Raw genomic sequence first — 8,661 nt, forward strand, 5'->3', positions numbered from 1 at the left:
ACAGCACGGCAGTGCCCCAGTGGCCAGGGCCTGGCCCCTTCTTGGCCCAGAGTGGACACGGTGGGGTCTCACACTGCCCTCGAGTTGTCTCCCCCAGGTCTGCATGTCCAGGTCTGAGGCCAGTCTGGGAGTCGTAGGCACTATGACCCTCCTCCTGCGAGATTCTTGTGGATGTGCACCACCCTCCCTGTGGTGTGCTGGTGGCATATGGGCGTCCCAGCGCGAGCCCCTAGGGTTCGGCCCGTGTGAGCACCTGCGCGCTTCCTCCATGGCACCGCCTCGGGGGCAGTGTCTGCACGGGGCTCGCCCAGCCACTTCCCTCGGGGCGTCTGGTGTGTGTGCAGCTTAAAGGCGCCTTTCCCTGGTGTCTCTGTGCCCCATGGTCCCTGGCCACTGGGTCGCCCAGCTGCTGCCAGGAGCCGGGGAGCCCGTCACCACCATCATGCTCCTCTCCCACCATGCTGCCTGGTGCTTCCGACAGGCGGGTGGCACCTGGACCAGCCTGCGCTGTGTTCTGGGTGCGAGGGTACCTGTGAGCCGGGCTCGGTCCTGTCTTGAGTGCTGAGCCTCTGAACGATGCGCTGCTAGATCCCGAAGGGGATTTGGGTGTCTCCAGTATTTTTAGACCCAGCAGTGGACTTCTATGTGGCGAGCCACAATGAATGACCACACCTTCCAGTCCTGATGCCTCATATTCTGGCCAACCGCTGCATTTGCTGTGGCTTGGGATGGTCTAGCTCCATGGTCAGCGGTCTTCCTTGTGGGTGTGCCCCTGGGGTCGAGTTACACTCTCCTGTCCCTTCTAGTCCTGCCCCTTCTGCCCTTTTATGGATAGAACTTTCTAAGGACAGAGTCCTCCCAATAAAAGCTGACTTCCAAACGTTCTCTCTCTCTCTCTCTCTCTCTCTCTCTCTCTCTCTCTCTCTCTCTCTCTCTCTCTCTCGTCAGCCTCTGGTGACTTTCTCTTGCTCTCCCTCTTGGGGAGTGTTGAGAGCCACAGCCAAAGGGGCCCCAGCAAACTTCCAGCTGCCAGCAAGCTTCAGACTGCCCCAGCAACATCTAGCTGATTGGCTCCTCTGCGGTGATGTTCATTGGGCTGTTTCCCTGCCCTTCAGACTGCCAGCTGATGATTGGCTCACAGCTGCCCCAGCAACATCTAGCTGATTGGCTCCTCCACGGAGCTGCTCATTGGGTGACTTCTTTGGCTCTGCCCACGCAACCCAGCCAATCGGCCTCAAGAGGAGGAGGATTGTGGGAGGTTGAAAGGCTGGTGTGGGGGAGAGAGGCTTGTGGAAGCCGGTGGTGGCAGTTGGGCTCTGAGGGTTTTTCCCTGGAGCTGTTTTGTTTGGCGTTTGTAGTTCTAAAAATAAAGTTAGTTTCTTTTTGACAAGTGGCTCCTGATTTGTGCCAAGCCAGACTTCGGCATTTGGTGGCTCGCACGGGGAGCAACTGAGGGTAAGTAAACTGCTCGCCCCTGAGGGCAGGGCGAGAGGATGGGGAGCCATTCTAAGATTCCTCTTTTGTTTTGCTTCATTTTTGTTTTAACTTGCCTGTCCCTGGAGATGAGTGAGAGGGAAGAAAACCCACTCACATCTGAGGAAAAACTATTTGCGTTTGAGGAACAGATAGGGAGAAAGGACGGATGCATATGTCAGGAGGATAGAAAGGCTGTTATAATGATTTTGTGTGGTTCCCTTTTTATTGGATTCTGTCTCGGTTTTGTTTGGCGTCATCTTGTTGGGTTGTATTATAGTAGAAATACGGGATCAGCAATTAGTAAAAAACAAACCGAAAGAGTGTTAAGTAAATTGTTAGAGGAAGGAAGCTTCCCAGTAAAACCAAGAGCAGTCAGGGCATACGTTGATGTAATACAAGAATATAGCCCATGGCTTTTTAAGGAGGGGTTGTTAGATATATCACAATGGAACCATCATGGTGAAGATTTAAAAAGAATAGAAAAGAACAACCCAGGGACTCTGCCAGTTGGCACATTGTCATTGTGGACGTTGGTATCTAGTTTGCTTAGTCCAAAGCCTTCAGTTCAGACAGAGGTAGAGGAAGAAGAAGACATATTGATTCAAGTAGAAGAGGAAGTCTCTCAAGTTAGTCAGACAGAGGAAAAGATTCAAGTAAAAGCTCGAGCTAGTCAGAAAGAGGAAAAGATTCAAGTAAAAGAGAAGGTCTTTCGAGATAGTGAGACAGAGGAAGGAAGTTTAGAGCAGAAAAATCTATCAGGGGAAAAGTTAAAACAGGTGACTGCTAATAAGACCCTTTTGTTAGAGAGCGTAAGTGTCCAACCAACAGCACCGCCTCTACAGGAGACTGCTACTAACAGCATTCTATCACCAGAGGGCGTAAGTGTTCAACCAACAGCGCCACCTCTACAGGAGACTGCTACTAACAGCACTCTATCACTAGAGGGCATAAGTGTCCAATCAACAGCACCACCTCCATATGCTAAGAGACTCCCAACCCCCGCAGTTGATAGTTTGGATCCTGAGACAGGATCTCAAGTATGCCCTGTATTTGAGGTAGGAGGGCAGCGAACTTACCAGGGTTTAAATTTCAAATCAGTGAAGGAGCTAAAAGAGGCTGTAGCAACCTATGGTCCTCAAGCACCCTTCACTGTAAGCTTGGTCGAATCCATTACCAACTTAAGCATGACGCCAGCAGATTGGGCTAGTTTGTGTAAAGCTGTGCTAAATGGAGGACAATACCTGTTATGGAAGGTTGCCAATGAGGAATTTTGCAAGGAGACGGCTAGTCGAAATGCAGCAGCTGGTTATCCTCAGAGAAATCTAGATATGTTGTTAGGAAAGGGACCTTATGAGGATCGGCAGCAACAACTTGCATATGATCCTGGTGTATATTTACAAATTGCTGTAGATGCAGTTAGGGCATGGAAGACTTTACAAGAACCTGGAGGTTTACAAGGTCAATTATCTAAGATAATACAAGGAGCTAATGAACCTTACGCTGAATTTGTAGATAGGCTTATTCAAACAGCTACCAGAGTTTTTGGGAATACAGAACAAGCAATGCCATTTATAAAACAACTGGCTTATGACCAAGCGAATCGTTGGTGTAGAGATATCATTAGACCATGGAAACAGGAAGATTTAAACACATATATTAAATTATGTAGAGACATTAATGAACAAGGGCAAATTGTGGCAGCTGCAGTAAAACAAGCTTTAGATGCCAGAGACATTAATGAACAAGGGCAAATTGTGGCAGCTGCAGTAAAACAGGCTTTAGATGCCAGAGACATTAATGAACAAGGGCAAATTGTGGCAGCTGCAGTAAAACAGGTTTTAGATGCCAGAGACATTAATGAACAAGGGCAAATTGTGGCAGCTGCAGTAAAACAGGCTTTAGATGCCAGGCCAAGAACATGCTACAATTGTCAACAAACAGGACATTTTAAAAGGAATTGCCCCATAGGAGGAGGGTTTAACAAAACTAGGTATCAAACAAGTAGAATACCGGGTATTTGCCCACGATGCCGTAGAGGGAGACATTGGGCTAATGAATGCCGTTCTCAAACCACCATAGAGGGTACTCCATTATATTGGGCTAATGAATACCGTCCTCAAACCACCATAGAGGGTACTCCATTATCAAAAAACGAACAAGGACAAGGTGTTTATCCACAATATCGTGGACAAAGGCATCGGGCTCCGTTGCCAAAAAATGGACAGGGGGCCCCAATGCTCCGGGGCCCCAAACCACAAATATACGGAGCACTGGAGGAACCCAGCAACCCCAGCAACCCCATCAGGGTAGTGCCCAGCACATCAGATCCCTCATCAGACAAACCAGAGGGAGCGCAGGGTTGGACATCTGCGCCTCCACCAAATCAGTACTAACTCCAGAGATGGGAGTTCAAATCATTCCCACAGGGGTAAAAGGACCTCTTCCCAAAGGAACAGTAGGCTTATTATTGGGACGCAGCTCTTCTACTCTAAAAGGACTTTTGATAAGTCCTGGGGTAATTGATTCCAATTATGAAGGTGAAATAAAAATTATAGCCAGTTCTCCAAAGGGTATATCAGTAATTTCACCAGGAGATAGAATAGCACAGTTACTAATAATACCAAGCCTACATGATAAATTTTCCAGTCATGTTGTAGAAAGAGGTTCCAAGGGATTAGGCTCCACAGGTGTAGATTGGGCTATGCTTTCTTTAAATTTAGATTCTCGCCCCATGCTAAAACTAAATATTCAAGGACATGAATTTAATGGGCTACTGGATACAGGTGCAGATCTTAGCATCATCTCTCGTCAAGAATGGCCAAAACATTGGCCATTACAACAAGCCACTCAATCGCTTCGAGGCCTAGGAGTGGCGACTAATCCCGATAGAAGTGCAATGCTATTAGATTGGAAGGATCCTGAAGGATGTGAAGGAACTATACAGCCATATGTATTGGATCATCTTCCCGTAAATTTATGGGGACGAGATGTCTTAGATCAATTAGGTTTGACATTAACAAATAATATCAATCAAAATGCACCCACTATTATGGCTAGACAAGGTTTTAGGAAAGGAAAAAGATTAGAAAGACAAGAACAATGTATAGCAGCACCAATACAAATAGATCAAGGAACAGACAGACATGGGTTGGATTTTCACAAAGGGCCACTGAGACAATAAAAATTACATGGAAATCAGAAAGACCAGTATGGGTTCCTCAGTGGCCCTTGACTAAAGAAAAGACACAAGTAGCCCATGATCTGGTCAAACAACAATTAGCGGAAGGACATATACAACCTTCTGTATCTCCCCATAATACTCCCATTTTTGTCATCAAAAAGAAATCTGGTAAATGGAGATTACTGCAAGATTTAAGAGCCATTAACAATGAAATGGTCATTATGGGACCTGCTCAATCGGGGATTCCTCAATTGTCTGCTTTGCCAAAAACTTGGTATGTTTTAGTTATAGATATTAAAGATTGTTTTTTTTCAATTCCAATTCATCCTGAGGATAGTCCACGTTTTGCATTTACTATCCCTGCACTAAATCATGAAGGTCCTGATCAGAGATATGAATGGAAAGTACTCCCTCAAGGGATGGCTAACAGCCCAACTATGTGTCAAATTTATGTTAACAAAGTAATCCAGCCACTTAGAAATCAAAATCCTGAACTACAAATATTTCACTATATGGATGATGTGTTATTGGCACACAAAGCTAAAAACACATTGCTAGAATGTTATGCCACACTTACAAACTTATTAAAAAATTATAATCTAGAGATAGCAATAGATAAAGTGCAATTAAATTTTCCAATTAATTATTTAGGAGTTCTATTATCCTCAACCATGGTCCGTCCACCAAAAATTCAAATACGAGTAGATCAACTCAAATCACTTAATGACTTTCAAAAGTTATTAGGAGACATAAATTGGATAAGGCCTTATCTAGGTATTCCAACAGGAGAATTGGGACCTTTATTTGATATCCTAAAAGGTCCATCAGATCCAAATTCACCCCGAATGTTAACGCCTGAAGCAAGAAAGGCATTAAAAATCATTGAAACATATATGGAAAATATGCATTTGGATAGAATTGATATAAGTTTGCCTTTATTATTTATTGTACTACCAACAAAATATATTCCTACAGGAGTATTTTGGCAAGAAGGTCCATTATTATGGATACATTTATCTTATTCTCCTAACACTATTCTTACTAGGTATCCTGAGGCTGTAGGACAATTAATACTCAAAGGAATAAAAACAGCAAAGGCAGTGTTTGGAATTTCTCCCCATAAAATTATTACTCCATATACTATGAATCAAATTGATGAATTAGCTAATGAGTTAAATACTTGGGCAATAATAATGTGCAAATCTAATGTTTCATTTGATAACCACTTACCATCTAATCCTTTATTGTCTTTTTGGTCATTGCATCCTGTAATTTTTCCAAAAATGACAAGAAAAACACCTATCATGAATGCTCCAAATATATTCACTGATGGGTCAAATAATGGTACAGCAGCAATAGTTACACCTGATCAAACTTTTACATTTTTAGTACCCAAACAATCAGCTCAAAAGGTAGAGCTTAATGCAGTATTACAAACTTTTGTGATGTTTAAAGATTCTGTATTTAATTTATTTTCTGATAGCCAGTATATAGTTAATGCTATAGTATCCCTTGAAGATGCTGGTAGAATTTCCCCTTCTTCTACTGTTTTCTCTTTGTTTTCCACTATACAAAGTTTAATCTGGGACAGAAAAGATCCATTCTTTATAGGACATATCAGGGCACATACAGGATTGCCTGGAGCCCTTAGTTTAGGCAATGATTTAGCAGATAAAACTACACGTGACATACATATTTTCTCTGTACTAGAAGAAGCTATAAATTTTCATGAAAGATTCCATGTCAATGCTAATACTTTACAAAAGCGTTTTAAAATAACTAAGGAACAAGCTAGACAAATAATAAAACAATGTCAAAATTGTGTGACCTTTTTACCACAAGTTAATCTTGGAGTCAATCCTAGAGGATTGATGCCTAACCATATTTGGCAGATGGACGTCACACACTTGCCAGAATTTGGAAAATTAAAATATTTGCATGTTACAATTGATACTTCTTCTGGATTTTTGATGGGCTCCCTTCATGCCGGCGAAAAAACTAAAGATGTTATAGCTCATTGCTTACAAAATTTTGCCACTGTGGGCATTCCAAAACAGTTAAAAACAGATAATGCCCCTGGTTATACGTCTACTTCTTTTAAACAATTTTGCTCATCATTTGGCATTACTCATATAACAGGAATCCCATACAATCCACAGGGTCAAGGCATAGTTGAAAGAGCTCATCAAACTATTAAAATGTACTTATTAAAGCAAAAAGATGGAATTGGGAAGGGGTATATATTCCCCAAAGATAAACTTAAAATAACGCTTTTTACTCTAAACTTTTTAAATTTGGATTCATCAGGACTTAGTGCTGCAGAAAGGCATATGTGTCCAAAAAATGTACATAAGCCCAAGGTACTTTGGAAAGATATTCTAACAGGACAATGGAAAGGTCCTGACCCAGTAATTGTCTGGAATCGGGGGTCTGTTTGTGTGTTTCCACAGGAAGAACAGCAGCCGATTTGGATTCCAGAGAGATTAACCAAGGTTCTGACCCAGAACAGCAGCCGATTTGGATTTCAGAGAGATTAACCAAGGTTCTGACCCAGTGATTGTCTGGAGTCGGGGGCCTGTTTGTGTGTTTCCACAGGGAGAACAGCAGCTGATTTGGATTCCGGAGAGATTAACTAAAATCCTGACCCAGTGATTGTCTGGAGTCGGGGGTCTGTTTTTGTGTTTCCACAGAGAGAACAGCAGCCGATTTGGATTCCAGAGAGATTAACTAAAGCGATTTCTACAGACCAAAAAGAAGATGATTTAGCTCAAATCCATAATAGCTGATATCCAAAACTCCAATTTGGCTATCCTTACATCTGCGACAAAACCAGGATGCTTTTTTCAATATCTATTTTATTATTGCCCTTTCCCATATCATGAAGTTCTATTTTATTTTTTTGAGCTCATACAGACCTAGGTTAATGTTTTGCTGATCAGTTCTATTTTTTTTTTTTTTGACTATAGAGTTTTTAAACATTGCAATAGAGATTTTACCTGTAAAAAGTTATAAGGCCTTTACTATTGTGTTATGTGTTGTATGTATTATATTATGTGTGCACACTTGTGTTTTGTGTTATATGTTTGAATGTACGTATGTCCAATGTACATATTTCTATATATCATATATGATGAGCGCTCATGAAAAGATGGATCCAAATATTTTTTTTTTTTTATTCACGTGATTTAAATGGTTTAATTTAAATTGGGTAAATAACTGTTAAGAATTGTTTTAATATGTAAACAAAAAAGGAGGTTAACAGATCTGTTTGTTTACTCTCACCTTTCGTTTTCATTATATTTAATAATTCTCTTCACTATAATGTAAATTGTTAAGAAAATTGTTTTCTTTTAGTGCCTTCTGGAATGTTACCTAATTTTTTCTTTAGCCATTATTGCCAGAATTTCTATCTTCATCCCAGTGCCGATGAAGATAATATAAATTGTTAAGAAAATTGTTTTCTTTTAAGAAAATTGTTTTCTTTTAGTGCCTTCTGGAATGTTACCTAATTTTTTCTTTAGCCATTATTGCCAGAATTTCTATCTTCATCCCAGTGCCGATGAAGATAATATAAATTGTTAAGAAAATTGTTTTCTTTTAGTGTCTTCTGGAATGTTACCTAATTTTTTCTTTAGTCATTATTGCCAGAATTCCTATCTTCATCCCTGTGCCGGTGAAGACAAAGATAAAACTAATCTACAGTTTCTGCAATAGCCATCACTGAACTGCTTACAGAACTTACACTGAACTGCTTACAGAACTATGTGTCACTTGTATGCATTGTGAACTATCTGTTGGTGCAGCGACTTGTGTAGTGTTGGGATATTTTTGCTGATGATATCATCGGTGGTACAATTTTCCCAAAAGGAGCCGTCAATTGACTTGGTATATCTTCCTCCCTTCTGCTTGTTATGATCATTCAGCTAAAATTTGGGGGTCAACAGAGGTGAGGCAAAGAACCTCACACCCCCCCCCCCCGCTGAGACCTCTCCACAGGTGTGGCT

Source organism: Ictidomys tridecemlineatus, chromosome 3 (assembly GCF_052094955.1).
Source record: "Ictidomys tridecemlineatus isolate mIctTri1 chromosome 3, mIctTri1.hap1, whole genome shotgun sequence".
Classification (NCBI taxonomy): Eukaryota; Metazoa; Chordata; class Mammalia; order Rodentia; family Sciuridae; genus Ictidomys; species Ictidomys tridecemlineatus.